Source organism: Pongo abelii, chromosome 14 (genome assembly GCF_028885655.2).
Source record: "Pongo abelii isolate AG06213 chromosome 14, NHGRI_mPonAbe1-v2.0_pri, whole genome shotgun sequence".
Classification (NCBI taxonomy): Eukaryota; Metazoa; Chordata; class Mammalia; order Primates; family Hominidae; genus Pongo; species Pongo abelii.
Window position 1 is genome coordinate 55,005,048 of NC_071999.2, and position 19,055 is coordinate 55,024,102.

General features: G+C 36.8%; 1 long non-coding RNA gene across 5 annotated transcripts in view; it reads right to left on the reverse strand.

Moving 5' to 3' along the window:
• The window catches only part of LOC100939824 (uncharacterized), an 88,487-nt gene that overhangs the window by 25,496 nt on the left and 43,936 nt on the right, over window positions 1-19,055 (reverse strand). For 3 of the 5 annotated variants that reach the window (XR_010136778.1, XR_010136777.1, XR_008512902.2), the window contains exon 7: window positions 4,858-5,057. This is a non-coding gene — a long non-coding RNA (uncharacterized LOC100939824). Of the gene's footprint in view, window positions 1-4,853; window positions 5,058-19,055 lie in introns of all 5 variants that reach the window. The other 2 variants (XR_008512904.2, XR_008512901.2) reach the window with 2 other exon arrangements.

The window sequence follows — 19,055 nt, forward strand, 5'->3', positions numbered from 1 at the left end:
CATCAATAGAGAATTACACCACTAGAGACTATGCTGGGGTAATAAAAGATTTGCTAAGAGCACTCAATCTCTTATATTCTACTGCTGTTTTTCCTCTGTGCTAGGGAAGTTGTAATGGCAAGTTTAGCAATGTAGAAGCTACTGTGAGGAAATATTCAAAAATAAATTTATGAAATTGTATTACCTTCCTGGAACCAAAGGACCCATGGGAGACAGCAATGTGGCATCAGACTTAGCACTTTTAAACAAATGCTCAGAAATAAAGAAAGGACATTTTAAAATTACTAAAAATACTTAGATTTCTGGAATATCAATGACCTAGTAAAAAAGCATTTTGAGAGTCAAGGCGGAAGGATCCTTGAGCCCAGGAGTTCGAGATCAGCCTGAGCAACAGAGTGAGACCCCCATCTCTCTATGATTTAAAAACAACATCAACAACAAAAAACCCCAAAAATCACAATTACCGGCTTTGCTGTAGAACTATACCTCAAGACTTATTAGGATTTCTGGCTGGGCGAGGTGGCTCACGTCTGTAATCCCAGCACTCTGGGAGGCTGCGGTAGGCGGATCACCTGAGGTCAGGAGACCAGCCTGGCCAACATGGTGAAATCCCGTCTCCACCAAAAATTACAAAAATTGGCTGGGCATGGTGGCACGTGCCTGTAGTCCCCAGTTACTCAGAAGGCTGAGGCAGAAGAATTGCTTGAGCCTGGAAGGCAGAGGTTGCAGCCTCCACCGAGATCATGCCATTGCACTCCAGCCTAGGTGACAGAGTGGGACTCTGTCTCAAAAAAAAAAAAAAAAGGATTTCTTTTGGGCCTATTATAAATGAAAAGTACAAATTTTATCAAAACACCTCATCATCGAAAATACCTTAATATTTAACTAAACTATGAGATCCAATCACAAAAATATTTTTATGGATAAAAAGCTAAAATCTTACATGGGTGAAAATGGAAAATGATATTATGCATGGCACAGAATAAAAACAGAACTAAACATGTAGCAAAATAAATAGGACCTTGCTCCCAAAACTAAAATGTGTTTAAGACTTGTCTAACCACACAAGGCTTTTAGGTAGGTAGTCTTCTGTACCTTCAGATTTCACACCAACACCTCAAAATCCAGAAATCATTAAAGCAAATGGCTTTTTATTAAACAAATGGCTTTTTATCAGTAGGGTAAAACATACCAAATAACTGTTTCATTTCATATTATTATTCATCATCTCACAACACTTCTGGAAAGAATGTGAATTTCTTCAGGTTCATGAGTATGAGGCCAAATAGGAGAGATTTTTTTTTTTTTTTTTTTAAGCAGGATTTCACCCTGTCACCCAGCTAGAGTGAAGTGGTGCTATCATGGCTCACTGTAACCTCAAAATCCAGAGCCCAAGCTATCCTCTAGCCTCAGCCTCCTGAGTACCTGGGACTGCAAGTGCATGCCACCATGCCTGGCTAATTTTAAATTTTTTTTTGTAAAGATGAAGTCTTACTATGTTGCCCAGGCTGGTCTTAAACTTCTGGGCTCAAGCAATCCTTCCACCTCACCCTCCCAAAGTGTTGGGATTACAGGCGTGTGCCACTGCACCTGGCCTACCCCTTTTGTAATAAGAGACCTCCAAGGAAATCTGGCTGCAATGTTTAAGGTTCCATGAGTTCTTTCAAGATGAGGACTGAGACTGTGCTATAGTGGTCTATGTCATACTCCCCCACAGTGCTGGGCATCTAACAAGCTCAAGTGAACTGAACTGAAACATTTGGAAACTATAGTCTCAGTGAATAGATGCTTGGAAAAACAAGATTTATAGTAGATTCAAAGATGGATGAGGATAATTTAAATAATACAATCTGAAAGAGTTGACTCGTTACAGATTACAGAAACTACCCCAGAGTATTTTCAATTAGAAGTTTACTTGGGGCCAGGCGTGGTGGCTCGCGCCTGTAATCCCAGCACTTTGGGAGGCCGAGGTGGGAGGATCACTTGAGGTCAGGAGTTCGAGACCAACCTGACCAACACGGTGAAACCCTGTCTCTACTAAAAACACAAAAATTAGCCAGGTTTGGTGGGAGGCACCTGCAATTTCAGTTATTGGGGAGGCTGAGGTAGGAAATCGCTTGAATCTGGGAGGCAGAGGTTGTAGTAAGCTGAGATTGCACCATTGCCCTCCAGCCTGGGCGAAGAAGTGAGACTCCATTAAAGAAAAAAAAGTTTACTTGGGTAATGCCATATGGAAAGGAGATGAAAATATAGATGTATATGGGGATATAAACTTGTTGCAAATTACACAAAATTGTATGTTTAAGCAGACAATAGTCCAGTTAAAATTGGGATATACTTAATTTGCTAAGAACAATGTAATGCTACCAGCATGCTTAGCAATTAAAAAAACTAAGAGAATATAAGTTCAAAATGAGTGTCACATGACTATAATTGATAGTATATCTTCACTTACCTCCATAACTTAGGAGTCATGAAAAGAAAGGAGAAGTTAGCAGACCAGGCATGTAAATCAGATGTTAAGTAGGATGGAATACAGAAATATTCCTAGTTCTGGGTAACCCAATTTGAGGTCATTTTAAGTTTACTGAATTTGGATTAATCAATTGGTTCAATAATTAAGGTAAAATGGTCCAAAAGATCCTGATATATCCAGAAGACATATTACTGAGGTTTTACAAGGCTAATTTGAAATGCAGATTAACATTTTAGGTTTCCTTACATGTCGTTAAAATAGACCACATTAAAAATCAATTTCAGAAGCTGTTTTATGACTGGAATAAAAAACAATTAAAGATGTAGAGTAATATTGTATTTCTGTCAGATGCTGGGAGGCTATTTTTCATGGCAAGTAATAACTGGGCAAACAGAGTGATACTTTAACTTTACAAATAGGAATCCTAGAAAACAAGGTTTTGCTCCTAGAAAACAAAAATAGTTGCTTTCAATTAATTTTCTAAAAATGGTTGCGTTGGTCACTTTTTAAACTCCTACAATCTAAGCAGCACTGAATTCCTATTTGATTTTTTTTTTGCTAATAGTTTTCTTCAGAAGCAAACCTGCTTTAGGGTGAGAACAAGTTTCAGACCTTAGACAGAACCTTCATTTCCTCTTAAGTATGTTTCTCCATCAAAAACAAGTATTCAAATAAAGAATCTCAATTATCTAAACCTATTTTTGGCCATCTTCCGGAATTTCTTGTTAAATCTCCTTTGAAATGCCACAGTTGCACTCTTGGAAAACTTGTCTTCCTGGTTTTCAAATTTCTGTTTATTATTACAGCTCTTCAGCTAGAATGCCAGGTCTTTGTGCTGTACTGTTTCTTGAAACTGGAGACTAACACACTTCCCCCAATTCAATTACTTGCTTTCCATTTGAGAAATTAAAGCCATGTCAATTTTATAAAGTTTTAACTGACTGAATTATTTGGACTTTAAGTTCTCAATTTCATTCCCTTAGCCTAATACTGGGAAAGATCTTGGTTTTATTAAGAGAAGGTAAGGTTTAAGAGTATTAACACATTTCAGTCATTGACTCTCATAATTGATATAAGTGTAGGGATTTTCTAACAGGCACAGGCTTGAGATATGACACTCTAAGGAAAAAAGGGAGAGTTCTTATTCAACTCTAGAAATGTTTAAGATTACATACCTAATGATATAGTTTATTTACATAAATGTGTGTTCATATTTTTTCTAAAAGAAAGGGACCCACTGTCCTTCATAAAGAGCTTCAGTCAGCTTTTCTACCCTTATCAGCCTTATGTAACTGCCAAATTTACCTCTCCAGCCTGACTTTTACATAGAATTCCAGTTCTGTATATCCATCCACCTTAAATGAAGACATTTCAAGCTGAATGCCTAAATATCACCTTAAATACATTGCAGAAATGGAACACATTTTCCCCCTCTTAAACTAGTTTCTTTTCTTTTTTTTTTTTGACAGAGTCACTCTGTCACCCAGGCTGGACTGTAGTGGCATGATCTCGGCTCACTGCAGCCTCCACTGCCCAGGTTCAAGCGATTCTCCTGCCTCAGCCTCCTGAGTAGCTGGGATTACAGGCATGAGCCACCACGTCTGACTGATTTTTGTATTTTTAGTAGAGGTGGGGTTTCACCATGTTCGCCAGGCTGGTCTCGAACTCCTGACCTCAAGTGATCCACCCACCTCTGCTTCCCAAAGTGTTAAGATTACAGGCATAAGCCATCGCACCCGGTCTCAAACTAGTTTCTTAACTATCTCCTTTCTTTCAGTGATAACTCCATTGTCTTCCAGTATAGAAAATGTATAATCTTTTACACCTCCCTTTTATCCAACCCATCATGATATTCAACAATTTTTTCCTTAGAAATATCTTAAATTTATTCTTTCACCTCCATTCTCCTGCCACTATTGCTATTCAGGTTTTCTTCACCCCTAGATTACTACAGTAGTCACATGCCCAGTTTCCTTGCTACCATACTTTATTTCTTAGACATTTCTATATATAGTATTGCCACATTTAATTCCAAACAAATCAATAGGCTATAATGCCTCCCTATTCCCTGCTATATGAAGACTAAAATCCTCTAATTGGTTTTCTAGGCAAAGGCTCAATAGCCTAGTTCTAACCTAGTAATAAAAATTCATGTAACCTTTGCCTTAGGTTTTATGGCACAGATCCCAGGTTACTTTTGGGGGAATGTTGCATTCAATTTTGGCTTAAATTCCTACCTACAAACCAGACAAGTCCATTACTTGACAACTCAATGCATCTTAATTTACAAGCATGCAGGCCACAAATTATAAAATGAAGACATTTTTGCTGAGTCAGCAGAAACAACTGTTCAATTCTCCTGCAAGTCCCCAGTTACTTACAGTTTTCTGCTGAGGTGATCATCTCATGTGGCATTTATTGCCCTCTACTAAAATGAGCTATTGTCTGACACTCTGCTCTGTACAGACGTGTTTCTGTTGCCATTTTCAGTTCCTTCTCCACATGGTCTAAGTACCAGTAGTTTAGTCAGTTCTCACCTTTTTTGAGGGGAGGGCGGCAATGGTGGTATCAAAATTTACACCTGGAAAACAGGTCATAAAGAAAATCAATATAGAAGGGAAGGTGCTTTACCACAGGAATTATTATTTAATTGCTGGTTGAATTCTTGACTTTTGGTTAAAAGGTAGATATAACAAATATGTCAACCACCATCAAAGCCAAACCAAAACCAACAGCAACAGGCTTTTCAATCAATGTAATTTATACATTAGGTTCTGGAAAACAGAAATGTCCTATAAATTTTATATAAATGCTATATAAGGGTACATAAAAATGAATCCTTATTATAAATATGACTTAAATGTCAAAGCAGTAAACAAATGGTACTTATTTGATCACAACTTTCTTTGCCTTAGATTTTTTTGAAAGTTTTGGTGTGACTTGGTTTCTTTTTGAAGGGCAGAGCTGGGAGAAGGAGGAAAGGCATTTGGTCTCCTATAAAATTGTCCAAGAAAGTTTATGAGAAAGACTGTATCACTCAATAAGGTGGCTCCAGTAAGTTTAGGCATTCAAAAACATCCCATTAATTTTAGAGTTACCTTGAAGAATTATAGCAAATCCTCAATGCTTTTGTTTCTGTGATTATGGTAATGGCGTTTCTTGAAAAGTATTTTTAAATGTAAGGATTCTTTATTCTACTACCACCTCCTATCTCCTCAGAGATACACAAATAAAGGCCCAAAAATATCAGTTAAACTTTATAGAATTTCACACTTCATTGGAAAGGTTAGAAATGATCAATTAGATCACTAATGACCCCCAAAAAGATAACAAAATTTCACAGGCCTGATTATTCATACCCCTACCCACACTTTGCTGGTTTTGCTGAAAAAAAAAAAAAAAAAAAAAAAAAGACATTTTAAGGTACCTGAGACCTGAGGAACGAATGTTAATAGCTCACACAGAACGAGAAGAGCTCTGATCAGTGAAGTAGTAAAAGGTAGAGGACACTCCTAAATTATCAGAAAATAACCTGCACATTTCTGTATTTATCTAGCAGGTATGCAGCCTTTCTACCACTTTACCATGAAGGTATTACTCCTGATTTTCAGCAATCAATGGTCACTTATTTTACACCCACTATGTTTAAGACACTAGGCTAGGCTTGCAGAATATACAATAAAGAATAAGATGGCCCCTTCCCATAAGACAGCAGGCATTTGTTCTAAGTCAGGTATGGAAGCTTAAATGAGAGAAAAGGTATTTTTGGCTGAGGAGGAAAAGTGAACTGGAAAAATTTCATGTAGGGGGTAAATAGCATAATAAGTTTTAGACAATTGAAGATGAGGGAAAGGACATTCTAGGAGTAAATAACTTGAGTTAAGGCTTGGATGAAAATCTGAGTGAGGTTTGAAAAAGTCTTATTTCTCTTTGGCTTAACAACAGTATTATGGTATTCACTGACAATTACTCCCATAGTGGTAAAGTCAATCTTATTTAAGGCAAAAAAATCCTAGATACAGCATTTTGCCTAGGCAACCCTTTCCTCTCAAGATTTCTCACCTGATTTGCTGAGTTAAAAGCCACAGACTCCCAATTATTTAGGGTAAACTTATTTATGCCTAGGTTTCCTCCCAGTATTTCTTACAAGTTTTTTGTTTTTTTTTTTCTTCAAAGCAATCTGGCTTTGAAGGGCTCTTGAAGGGCTGCAGGCAATCTGAATACCCTTGTTTTCTTTGATTAGAAATGAGGGTACATTATGCAAAGGAAGGAAAACAATCTCAAACATGATTATACTCATTTCCCTACCAATTCCTTAGTATCTACTCTTTGCCTTCATTATACTGTATCTACTTTACTCCTTGCTACTTCATCATGTCTTGGTTCATGTTGTTTTCTGCACTCACAAGTTATCATTCCTTTATTTCACATAATCAATCTTAACCACTTTTTCAGCCCAGCTCACCTTTCATATCCTCTTATAAGTCTTCTCTGATAAGTTTAAGTCCACATTTCCTTCAAGCTTCTATCACACTTAAGTTAGCAAGCCAGAGTTTACATTCCATTATTCTCTACTTGTTTCTTGTATGTTAGTATAATATTCTCATATAGGTTACAGTTCTTTGCTGACAGGGACCATCTTTTATAGACTATAGTGAAGTACTGGGCCTAGAGTAGGCCCTTAATAATAAAGATAATGTCACTTTAAAAATGCAAGCAGGAAACGCTTCAGGCATTTAAAAGTAGTATTTTAACAATAACTATTTTTGATTAAATAAAACTATATTCATTCTTCTTTTCAGAACTTGAAGCCTCAAATTATCACCTCAGATCATCATGCTATTAAAAAGTAGATGTGCATATGAATAAAACTGTCCAACTCTATCACTTATACACAACACAGCCATGAACAAAAAGCAGCAGCCATTCTTGATAATCCAATTCCTTCTGAAACAAACAATTTCTGGCAGTAGGAGACATTTACAAATACATAGCCTTGCTAACAACCACTAGGTTATAATGGAAAAGGTTTGTAAGTTGAATCCTTTAGAGTGTGCATCTTTCAAATGTGTAGTGAAATCATAAATACAATGTAATTTTGTTCAGTTTGGAATGAAGTGAAATTTTGCTTAAAGGAAATGAAGATTATTCAAGTTGAAGCTTTAGTTAACCTGCATTAGTCACTAGCACTCTACTTCCAAAAAAAAAAAAAAGTCAATCTTAGGAAAAATTGCAATCAAACATCAAATATCCTTGGCTTAAAACACATTCAGCACAATTTTTAAAACCTCTATACCTACATTACAGAATACAGCAGTTCACCCTTATTCACAGGAGATACCTTCCAAGACCCCTAGTGAATGCCTGAAACTGTGGATAGTATGAAACTTTATATATATATATATACTATGTGCTTTCCTATAAATATGTATGATAAAGTTTTATTTGTAAATTAGGCACAGTAAGATTAACAAGAATAATAGTAAAATAAAACAATTTAACAAAATGCAAGCATCACTACTTTTGTGGTTTGGGGCCATTATGAATTAAATAAGGATTATTTGAACACAAGCACTGTGATCCTGGGGCAGTGGATCTGATAACCATGACGGCTGCTAAGTAACTAACAGGCAGATAGTATCTACAGCATAGATACAATGGACAAAGGGATGACTGCCATCCTAGGCAAGATGGTGCAAGATTTCATCATGCTACTCAGAATGACACATAATTTAAAACTTAAGATTGTTTATTTCTGGAGTTTCCCATTTAATATTTCCAGACTTCAGTTGACTGTGTGTAACTAAATACGTGGAAAATGGTAGACACTACTGTATTACATAAGACTTGATAATAAGGTATATCTTTATTTATAAAATGTAATGATATTCAGCATATACTTTATTAAGGCAAGAAAATATATTGAAATATTACCATTTTTATTAATGTTTTAGAAAATATTCAAACAAGGTTTAAAATGATTATACTCCAGAAGCTTTATAGGTGTTAAACAAAAATTTTTTAAAAACTAGGCCAGGTGCAGTGGCTGATGCCTGTAATCCCGGCACTTTGGAGGGCCGAGGCAGGCGGGTCACCTGAGGTCAGGAGTTCCAGACCAGCCTGGCCAACATGGTGAAACCCCGTCTCCATAAAAATAACCAAAAAATGGCTGGGCGCGGTGGTTCACGCCTGTAATCCCAGCGCTTTGGGAGGCTGAGACGGGCAGATCACAAGGTCAGGATGGTCTCAAGGTCAGGAGATTGAGACCATCCTGGCTAACATGGTGAAACCCCGTCTCTACTAAAAATACAAAAAATTAGCCAGGTGTGGTGGCAGGTGCCTGTAGTTTCAGGTACTCGGGAGGCTGAGGCAGGAGAATGGCGTGAACCTGGGAGACAGAGCTTGCAGTAAGCCAAGATCACGCCACTGCACTCCTGCCTGGGCGACAGAGCAAGACTCTGTCTCAAAAAAAAAAAAAATTAGCTGGGTGTGGTTGTGCACGCATGTAATCCCAGCTACTCAGGAAGCTGAGACATGAGAACCCCTTGGTTCAGGGAGGCGGAGGTTGCAGTAAGCTGAGTTCGCGCCACTGCATTCCAGCCTGGTAACAGAGTGAGACTCTTGTCTCAAAATAAGTAAATAAATAAAAATAAAATTAAAATGATTGTAAACGTCAATTAACAGAATCATCCAGAACTCCAGATTGCCCCATTGATTCAATTAAATTTTTGTCTGATAAAACTTTTAGAAATTCTTTTTCTTTTTTTTCATTTACATTGCCTTTCCTTTAACAACTTTCAGTGGGGGTAGTTTTCCTTTTTGTTAATCACATCTCACACAGTCAAGGTGTCAATCTGACAAAGGGTAAGAGAAATGAAATCTAACATAGTTTCTATAATGGTAAAGTTAAACACAATTTCCAGAATTCTAAGATGATGTTGAATTTTCCACATAAATCTATGAGATTATATTTAATTTTTCCCACCTATTTTAAGTAATATGTCAGTATACTAAATGTCTCCAAAATGAATATATTGAAGGTTGACTCTCTTCTAGGATTATAAAAATTTGGGACAAGATAGAGCCAAGTTCAATATCTTATTTAAAATTTAAAGGCTTAGAGAAAGACAGTAACTTAAGGTCTTTCAACTAAGCAACGGCAGAGCCAATTCTCAAGTATTTAAATATGACCACAATTAACTTCTCTGGGACAGGAACAGTTTAAGCTTCTGTTTACACTGTCATTTCTCTGGCAAAGTTACCAAGCTGCCTAAATACTTCTTTAGCATAATCACAAATATGAATTTTATCATAACACATTATAATCTTTTATTCTGTTTCATGACCTTCTAAACCTGTGGGTAAGCTTTAGCTTCTTGTACATGCTCAATTGTTATCTTAATAAAATGCATCCTGATGAAACCGAAGAGACTAATAAGAGGCAAGTGCCTCTGAACAAAGAGACATGTTGGATGAATGAATAGCTATACACACATAACTGACCATTGTCTGAGACTTTAAAAATGAGGGCAATGCAGAAAATAACTTATAGATTCTCAACATAAGAATCGTCAAATTAATCTAATGAGCATTTTTACTAATTTATATTTTTACTTTTTGCATATTATTAATTCTTGTATGAATTCTTCAATGAATTCTATGTTATTTCTTTAGACATTCCTATGGTTAAAGCATTTTCCCCCATAACAGCAAGTAAGATAATTGAAAGAGTATAAAAAGGATTATTTAATCTAAAAAATTCACTTTACTATTTCTATGAGAACTTTTATCTTTTCAACTGAGAGAAGCTAAATACAAAAATACTGAATATGAAAAGTAAATACTTTGAAAAACAGTGAAGGCCCTAAGATTAAGATTGTTTATTGGAAATAGGATTCTTAAAATTCTGATTTATCTTTTAAAACTGCCATACTAAATAAGTCAGATTGAATCATTATTAATTCAAATAGATATCATCTACTGTGTCAGATGTTTTCATTTTAATATTTTCTTTATATATGGAAGAAAACTGTTTAGTTAAAATATATTAGATACCACAAATTGTAAAATTATACATTCTAAATGAATACATTAAAATGAAAATTAAGCAGCACAATTTTATATAAAATATTATAATACTAGGCTGGGCACAGTGGCTCATGCCTGTAATCCCAGCACTTTGGGAGGCCGAGGTGGGTGGATCACGAGGTCAGGAGTTCGAGACCAGCCTGGCCAACGTGGCGAAACCCGTCTCTACTGAAAGTACAAAAATTAGCTGGGCGTGGTGGTGTGTGCCTGTAATCCCAGCTACTTGGGAGGCTGACGCAGGAGAATTGTTTGAACCCAGGAGGCAGAGATTGCAGCGAGCCAAGATCAGGCCACTGCACTCCAGCCTGAGTGACAGAGCAAGACTGTCTAAAAAAAAAAAAAGGGAATTCTCAACTACTTTTTTAAAAAGGAGTTCTCTCCATGGAAGGCCTAATTTGGAAATATACTTGGGTCCCTATACAAAGTCGTCCAGAAGCCAGACGATTTCCCAGTGTAGTCCAAAAGCCAGATGATTTCAGGGCAAAGCATTTGAATGCTATGGATTTAGATAGGCAAGATCCAGAAGCAGAGTACTGTGGGTCTGAGTGGGCAGGTAGAATTCAGATGCTGGGAAAAACACAAATGCAATGCTAGGAAAAGGGGTCATGCCTTACAATTCAGGTGGGACAGATACAAATGAAATAGTTTCTTAATGAGGTAGAAAGAGGAAGTTATTAACTCCTGTTCTTGTTGGATTCTAACATACAAGCTAATTTGAATTCATCAGCCTAAGCAAGGTTGCCTTGGATTTTGAAGTTGTCTTAAGGAATAAACTGTAGAGAAACCATAGGGCCAACCAGATGAATGATGAAATGGAAAAAACAGCAATTAAATACTTTTAGAAAGTATTACAACTTAATACCTTAAAAAAACCCTGTATCTTGAGCTAGTAGCAAAACTAACTGGAATTCCTGACCTCTGCAGTGCTTTCTTGCAACATCTCAGAAAAAACATCTGGGAATCCATTTTAGTCTGCTAAGAGACTTAAGATTTACATCAGATATATTGTCAAGGTTTCTCTTGTCCTTGTTACCAAGGAGGTAAAAGAAGTGTTGTAAAATTTATTCCTCAGCTGGCACATTATCTCAATGAGAAATAGAGCCCTTACAAAGACTTATCTTAGACACAAAACTACATTATTGTACTTGGCAAGTACCATTTCATGCTTCTCATTTTTTTCCTCTGATCCTTTAATGAAACTGTGATGTTGATGATCTATAAATTTGATCTAATTGAGGCTAGAATTCTACTGAAAAGATAATTTCTGAGTAGCCATACTAATATTGATATCAACATATTTTTTAATCAGAGAATTAACATATTACTGAATGTATATGAGGTTACCAGCTCTATTTACTATACTAGTCACCAAATGACCTGAGTTCAATAAGACAGCCTCTGGGCTCAAGCCTATTAGCCTTACAGGCTAATAGCAGGGAAATATAGAAGCACGTAAATCATGTGATGATTTAACATAAGCAATAATGAGACTGTTTTAAGGGTGATAGTACAGAAAAGGCAGTTATTTATTTATTTTTTTTGAGATGGACTTTCGCTCTTGTTGCCCAGGTGAAGTGCAATGGCATGGTTTCAGCTCACTGCAACCTCCGCCTCCTGGGTTCAAGTGATTGTCGTGCCTCAGCCTCCAAGTAGCTGGGATTACAGGCATGCACCACCACGCGTGGCTAATTTTTGTATTTTTAGTAGAGATGGGGTTTCACCATGTTGGCCAGGCTGGTCTCGAACTCCTGACCTCAGGTGATCCTCCTGCCTTGGCCTCCCAAAGGGCTGCGATTACAGGCATGAGCCACTGTGCCCGGTCGGCAGTTATTAATTTTTAACACAAGTGTATATATGTGGGAGGTGGGGTCGCCGTTCTGAGGTAATACCTAAAAAAATGAAGGATGAATAGGAATTTGCTACACTACCATTATTGCTCTAGAAGAGGTAGAATGAAATTAGTGATTGTTATTAAGCCTTGCCATAAGTCCAAATCTTTAAATTGACATGAAATATTAAGAAAATTCTATGTCTAGAATTTGGATTATTTAGTTTGCAGCCTTTTAGTTGCAAAAGGTGTATTTTCTCTTCTAGATTTTGGTAAACATCCAGAGGGACAGTGTCCTTAACTGACATTTGGTGTGCATATATGTGTGTGTATATATATATATATATATATATATTTTTTTTTTTTTTTTTTTTGAGACAGAGTCCCACTCTGTTGCCAAGGCTGGAGTGCGGTGGCATGATCTTGGCTCACTGCAACCTCTACCTCCCCAGTTCAAGCGATTCTCTGGCCTCAGCCTCCTGAGTAGCTGGGATTACAGGCATGCACCACCATACCCAGCTAATTTTTTTATTTTTAGTAGAGACAGCGTTTCACCATGTTGGTCAGGCTAGTCTCGAACTCCCAACCTCAGGTGATCCACCCACCTCAGACTCCCAAAGTGCTGGGATTACAAGTGTGAGCCATGGTGTCTGGCCTGGTGCTTTAATATTTTAAAAACGACCAAGTATGACCTGTACATAGTGTAGACTTACTCTGGACAGTAGGGTGAAGGTAGTTTTCTCAGGGAACTATGCCATTACATTAAGGACTCTAATTAAATTCATTTGTCTGTATGTATATCCATATACCACAAATACACAAATGCCATGAACACATATACACTTCATCTCCAATGTTACTCAAATATATTTCTCATTGCATGACTCCCTGGCAGTGGGACCAGTAGAGAATGAGAAGATAACTTGTACTTAGTATTTTCACATACAAACCTATCTTTAAGACATTACAAAAAATAAGTTGTAAAAATGTCAGTGTGTTATTAGTCTCTAATTTTTTCCCCTTCTAAAACAAGTTCTCAAAAGCCTATCATACTATCTCTGATTTCTATTTCAATGGAAGCAGTCAGTACAATGTGTGAAGACCTGGGCATAAAAGTAGCATTAAACTAGCATTAAACAAGACACCAGCATTAAACGAGACAATAAAGTAAGACTAAAAAGTACTTTGGAAACTAAAAGTACTACCTAAAAGGAAGGTATCACTATCATTCTGAGCATTTATTTATGTAGTTTTGTCTCCTCTGACTCTTGTTGGCTATAGGATAGAAGCTGCAGATATAATTCCTAAAAGCATAAACTTCGAAGTCAAACCATCTGAGCTTGAATCTGGACTCCCCGGCCTGCTGGTTATGTGACATGAGGCATGCTATTTCTCTGTGACTTGGTTTCCTTACCTATAATATATGGATAACAACTGACCTCTCTGAGGGTGGCTGTGAGGACTAAATGAGTTTATAAATGTGAAAGTTGCTGGCAAAGGATAAACACTAAATGTGTTAGCAGTTACTATTTCTACCGCTAATAACAGCACATAAACCTTGAGTTTTCCATATACACTTTAGAAAAATCAACAACCCTTTGAGGTAGCTATTAAAATGTTTTTATTTGATGGTTTGGGTCCTTTTCACTATAATAATCACATAAAATAATAAAAATTTACTGGCCTATGTTCCAGGGGGGCAAATAAATATTAACAAATGTGTCAGGGCTGATGTTCATTTACAATTCTTTCTCATATCAATAATCTTATAATTTGGAAGAGAATCAGGGTAGTCTAAAAAGGACTTGAAAACTAAAGAACCTGCATTAAAGGATGAACTAAAAACAATCTTTTTAACCAAGCGATATTGTTTAATCAACTCTCAACAATAATTTAGGTTCAAAAGACTGGCAAAGACAGTACAGAATGAGTATTTTCTGCATATATGATGCCAGAATCAACTGGACCCACTGCCAATTTCAGAGTAAGACTGATCTTACTGGGAACATTTCTTTTAATCAATAACTGAGCACCTATTATGTGCCTGGTAGTGGGAAAAACACACACACACAACTCTAATTGAAGCTAAATTCCTATTTAACTACAGAACAAGAATTCCAAGGGTAGTATTTCTAAACCTAAGCTATGGCTCCGTAGTCTCATTAATGTCTAAGCGTCCTAGAATATAAACATCAAAAAATCCTCTTTTGATACTACTAACTCAATTCTCCCCAAATCAAAAGTGTATGATTATATATCCTTGTGGAATTCCTTCCTGCTTATCCAGATTCTTCACCTTTATTTGCTTTTATGGTCTTAAGAGGGAAATGACTACTTAATAATCCAGTTCTATACTGGGCTTCCTACCGCCTCAAAGAAATCTTAAGACAAGCGCTAACTTATAAGAGCTTTTAGAGATAGTTAAACATTATGTCCCTACCCCTAGTATTTTCATTGCATATATATATTTGAGACAAAGTCTCGCTCTGTCACCCAGGCTGGAGTGCAGTGGCGCGATCTCCACTCACTGCAACCTCCGCCTCCTGGGTTCAAGCTATTCTCCTGTCTCAGCCTCCTGATTACCTGGGATTACAGGCATGAGCCACCACACCCGGCTAATATTTTGTATTTTTAGTAGAGACTGAGTTTCACTATGTTGGTCAGGCTGGTCTCAAACTACTGACCTCCTGATCCGCCCCTCGGCCTCCCAAAATGCTGATATTACAGGCGTGAGCCACCGTGCGTGGCTCTGCCTTACATTTTTAAAGGTAGGAGTTGTTCAAGCTGATATGGTGATTTGCTTCGCTTCAAAAAATGCCTTATTATCTTGATTAACAGTGTTTTTCCCATTTTACCAATTTTAAGGTCCTGTAAGGCAGTCATTTCTATAATGTACACATCCACTACTAGTAGAAAACCCTTGCTTTGGAGTTTATATTTGCCTCCCTGAAACTTGATTTGCCCAGTTTTGCCCTCTTGTGCAATAAAGAATAAACAAGTCTCAAGATTAATTATTTTTTTCTTTTTCAAGCAGGCTTCTCAGTACCTCTAGCCACTCCTCATGACATTCAAACACCTCATATGGTTTCCATTCTCTGAATCCACTCTAGTTGGTTCACATTCATCTACATACTCTACATGTGGCCTGATATGAGCTACATACCAAGACTGCCAATTAACAACGGTCTGGGGGAACAAATGTTTATCAGCAAATAACAGTTTAACCAAAATAAATAATTTGCATGCTAGCTTTGAAATTTGCTGAACCCTTACCTATAAACTCTTAATTAAATTCTCCAACTTGAGTATACAGACACCAAGACCATCTGGTATCATTGAAAATAAAGAAACATCAAAGGGATTTGGTTTCTTAATGAATAGAATATAGGGAGTATTTTAAAATCATTACAATTTTTTCCTGAAGTTATACCTATGTAGAACTTTCTAGAAAGAACAAGTTACCAATTCTTAAAGCTCCAAATTCAGGCCAGGCATGGTGCTTCATGCCGTAATCTCAGCACCTTGGGAGGCTGAGGCGGGAGGACTGCTTGAACCCAGAAGCAGACATGCCTGGGCCACAAAGTGAGACCATATCACTAACAAAAAATTTTAAAAATTAGCTGGGTGTGGGTGGTGCATGCCTGTAGTCCCAACTACTCAGGAAGCTGGGTGGGGAAAATCACTTGAGCCCAGGAGATCGAGGCTGTAGTGAGCCATGATTGTGCCACTGCACTCCCAATACAGCAAGACCCTGTCGCAAAACAAAACAAAAAACCAAAACAAAACCCAAAACCGAAACAAACAAAAAGCTTCAAATTCCTCGGGTTTTGGAGGTTATCTAAACACATCTAAAAATCATTAATTAAAAAATGGCACAACAGCTTAACTACTATGGACCTGAGGCTTTGAGTCATTTTATTTTGAGACGGAGTTTTGCTTTTGCCCAGCACCCATTAAAATGCTGACAAAAGTGGCATAACAGAGGGTTTGACTTCAAATCTGAACCATAGGCCTGTTTTGGCAGCAAACACCCCTCCTCCAAAATAGCCAGACTTTTAGACTTCCAAAATAATATAGTTTATTCTGTTAGCCCAGCTGTTTCTCTGGTTCTAAACCTTTTTTTTTTTTTTTTTTTTTGAAACGGAGTCTCACTCTGTCACGCAGGCTGGAGTGCAGTGGCGGGATCTCGATTCACTGCAACCTCTGCCCCCCGGGTTCAAGCGATTCTCCTGTCTCAGCCTCCCAAATAGATGGGATTACACGCGCCTGCCACATTTTTGTATTTTTAGTAGAGACAGGGTTTCACCATCTTGGCCAGGCTGGTCTTGAACTCCTGACCTCAGGTGATCCAAAATGCTGGGATTACGGGTGTGAGCCACTGCGCCTGGCCTTAAACCTGTCTTTCTGAATGAAACTACTATTGCTCTTTTAAATTATAAAATTAGTGTGTGAGACAAATGGATTAAGGCATATCATTTTTGCTTACATCATAAATGGGTCAAATTCTGACAAAAACATATTTATTATACTAGACAGGCCAAACATTGAGTTTATTAGTATCATGTTTACATTTTATAACCATGTTTAAAATGAAATATCTGTAACTATTGGTTGTCATTAATAGTAAGAAATGTTTTTAAATATCCAATGTGAATTCCACAATTTTACAACAGCTCAGCTTTTTGATAAATGTAACTATTGAGGTACAAAAAAAGAAACAAACTCATTTGATACACAGGTCTTAGATCTTTTTTTTTTTTTTTGAGGCAGGGTCTTGCTCTGTCACCCAGGCTGGAGTACAGTGGTGCCATCTTGGACCACTGCAACCTCCACCTCCCAGGTTCAAGCAATTCTCCTGCCTCAGCCCTCCACCACATAGCAGGGACTACAGGCGTGCGCCACCATGCCCGGCTAATTTTTGTATTTTTAGTAGAGATGGGGTCTCACCATGTTGCCCAGGCTGGTCTTGAACCCTTGAACTCTGGTGATTTGCCAGCCTCAGCCTCCCAAAGTGCTGGGATTACAGGCGTGAGCCACCGTGGCCAAATTTCTCTCTTTAAGCAAATTCTGACCAGTACACGTATTCCAGAAGTTATTTTTCTTACTCTCCTGCTCAGAATACTTCATGACCTCCCTTGCCTCAAATTGTTTTCACTATGAAAAGGTATCCTTGGGGATGACATGTGGATATGGTAGAGGAGGAAGCCAGAGTAAACAAGATGCATCTTCCTGTATCCTCAATCTTGAGGAAAAATTCTAATCTTAGGCATTTTTACATTATAATACTATGGAATAGATATAAAGTTAGTGGTAATTTTTAGATAAAACTCAGATCTAAAGAAAATATTTCTGAGCCAGAAGCATAGCACTAAACCTCTTCTCTAGAGGAAATATAATCTTTCTAGTCCCTGGCACAGTAATGAATTGGGTTAAGAAATAAATTCACTAATCCAAATATGCAACTAGTAGGGTGTATATATAAGGCTAATAACTGCTTTTGGATAATAAAAATGATTTTTAAACAAATTGTTTTTGCTCTTCCTGAGGTTTCTATGTTTATATAGTACTTTTATGCTACGAAAAATTAAACTTAACAGAAAAATGCTTAATTTTTAGATATGAAGGTTTCATTGCATTATCAAATCTTTATCACTATAAAATAAACCAGATTTGTATTTCTTTAGTTTGTTTACTAATATAGTTTCAAATTAAAAGAGATTTAAATACTCCTTTTCTTACACTTACCTTTTTTTGAGGTCTGGGGGTGCTTGAAGAGTGGGGAAATGACAGTGAAATCTCTCAACCACGAACTCAAGAAGTAATTCTTGAATTCTTTTTCAATATTGCTTTGAGAACTTAGAGCAAGCTGTTCCTCTGAAGCTGATTTTAAACTTATCTGATTTTGAAATTTTTCTTTCATGACAGTTAATTCATTATCATGTCTAAAGTTCCTCAACAAAGTAGGATTCCCTTTTTTAGGTTTCCAAAAGTAAATCATTATATGGAGGTAAGGTTGCTTCAAATAATCACTTTTATTTTTCAAGGACTTCTCTCTCTCCTTTTCAAAAAACAAACTTTGCCCATCACAGAAATCATACATGCTTATTTATAATCAAGAAGATTCCTCCCACCCCTATAAGATTTATCTCTCACCCAGTCAACCAGTAAAACAGTGTAGCATATGAATTATTCTGGTGAATCTATTCAACTATTTGATAATCTTTTACTTATTCAATAATGAACAGCTTTTTAGCTCATTAAATATTCACTTGCTATTTTAAATAGCTGCACAGTATCCTACTGAACATGTTATTTCATCAGCCTTTTATTATTGAATGCTTTATAAACAATACCATAACAAACATATGGATTACTTCTTTAAAAAGTGTATCTGTTAATTGCTTTTACAATATTGGAAAACTTTTAATGTTTATAAATCTTAAGGATATATTGTAACTGGTTCATACATAACTATTTGAAGAATTTAAAAAGTCAACTATATAACTTGTCAGCATAAAATTAATATCTGAATCTTGGGACCTGATGTTTAGGCTACTGTTTTGAAGTTTCTTAAATATAACTTTTTTTTCATATTGCTAATACATTTAAAAGGTTAACCTATATGAATAAATGAGAAACAATGATAGAAGTGTTATATACCTC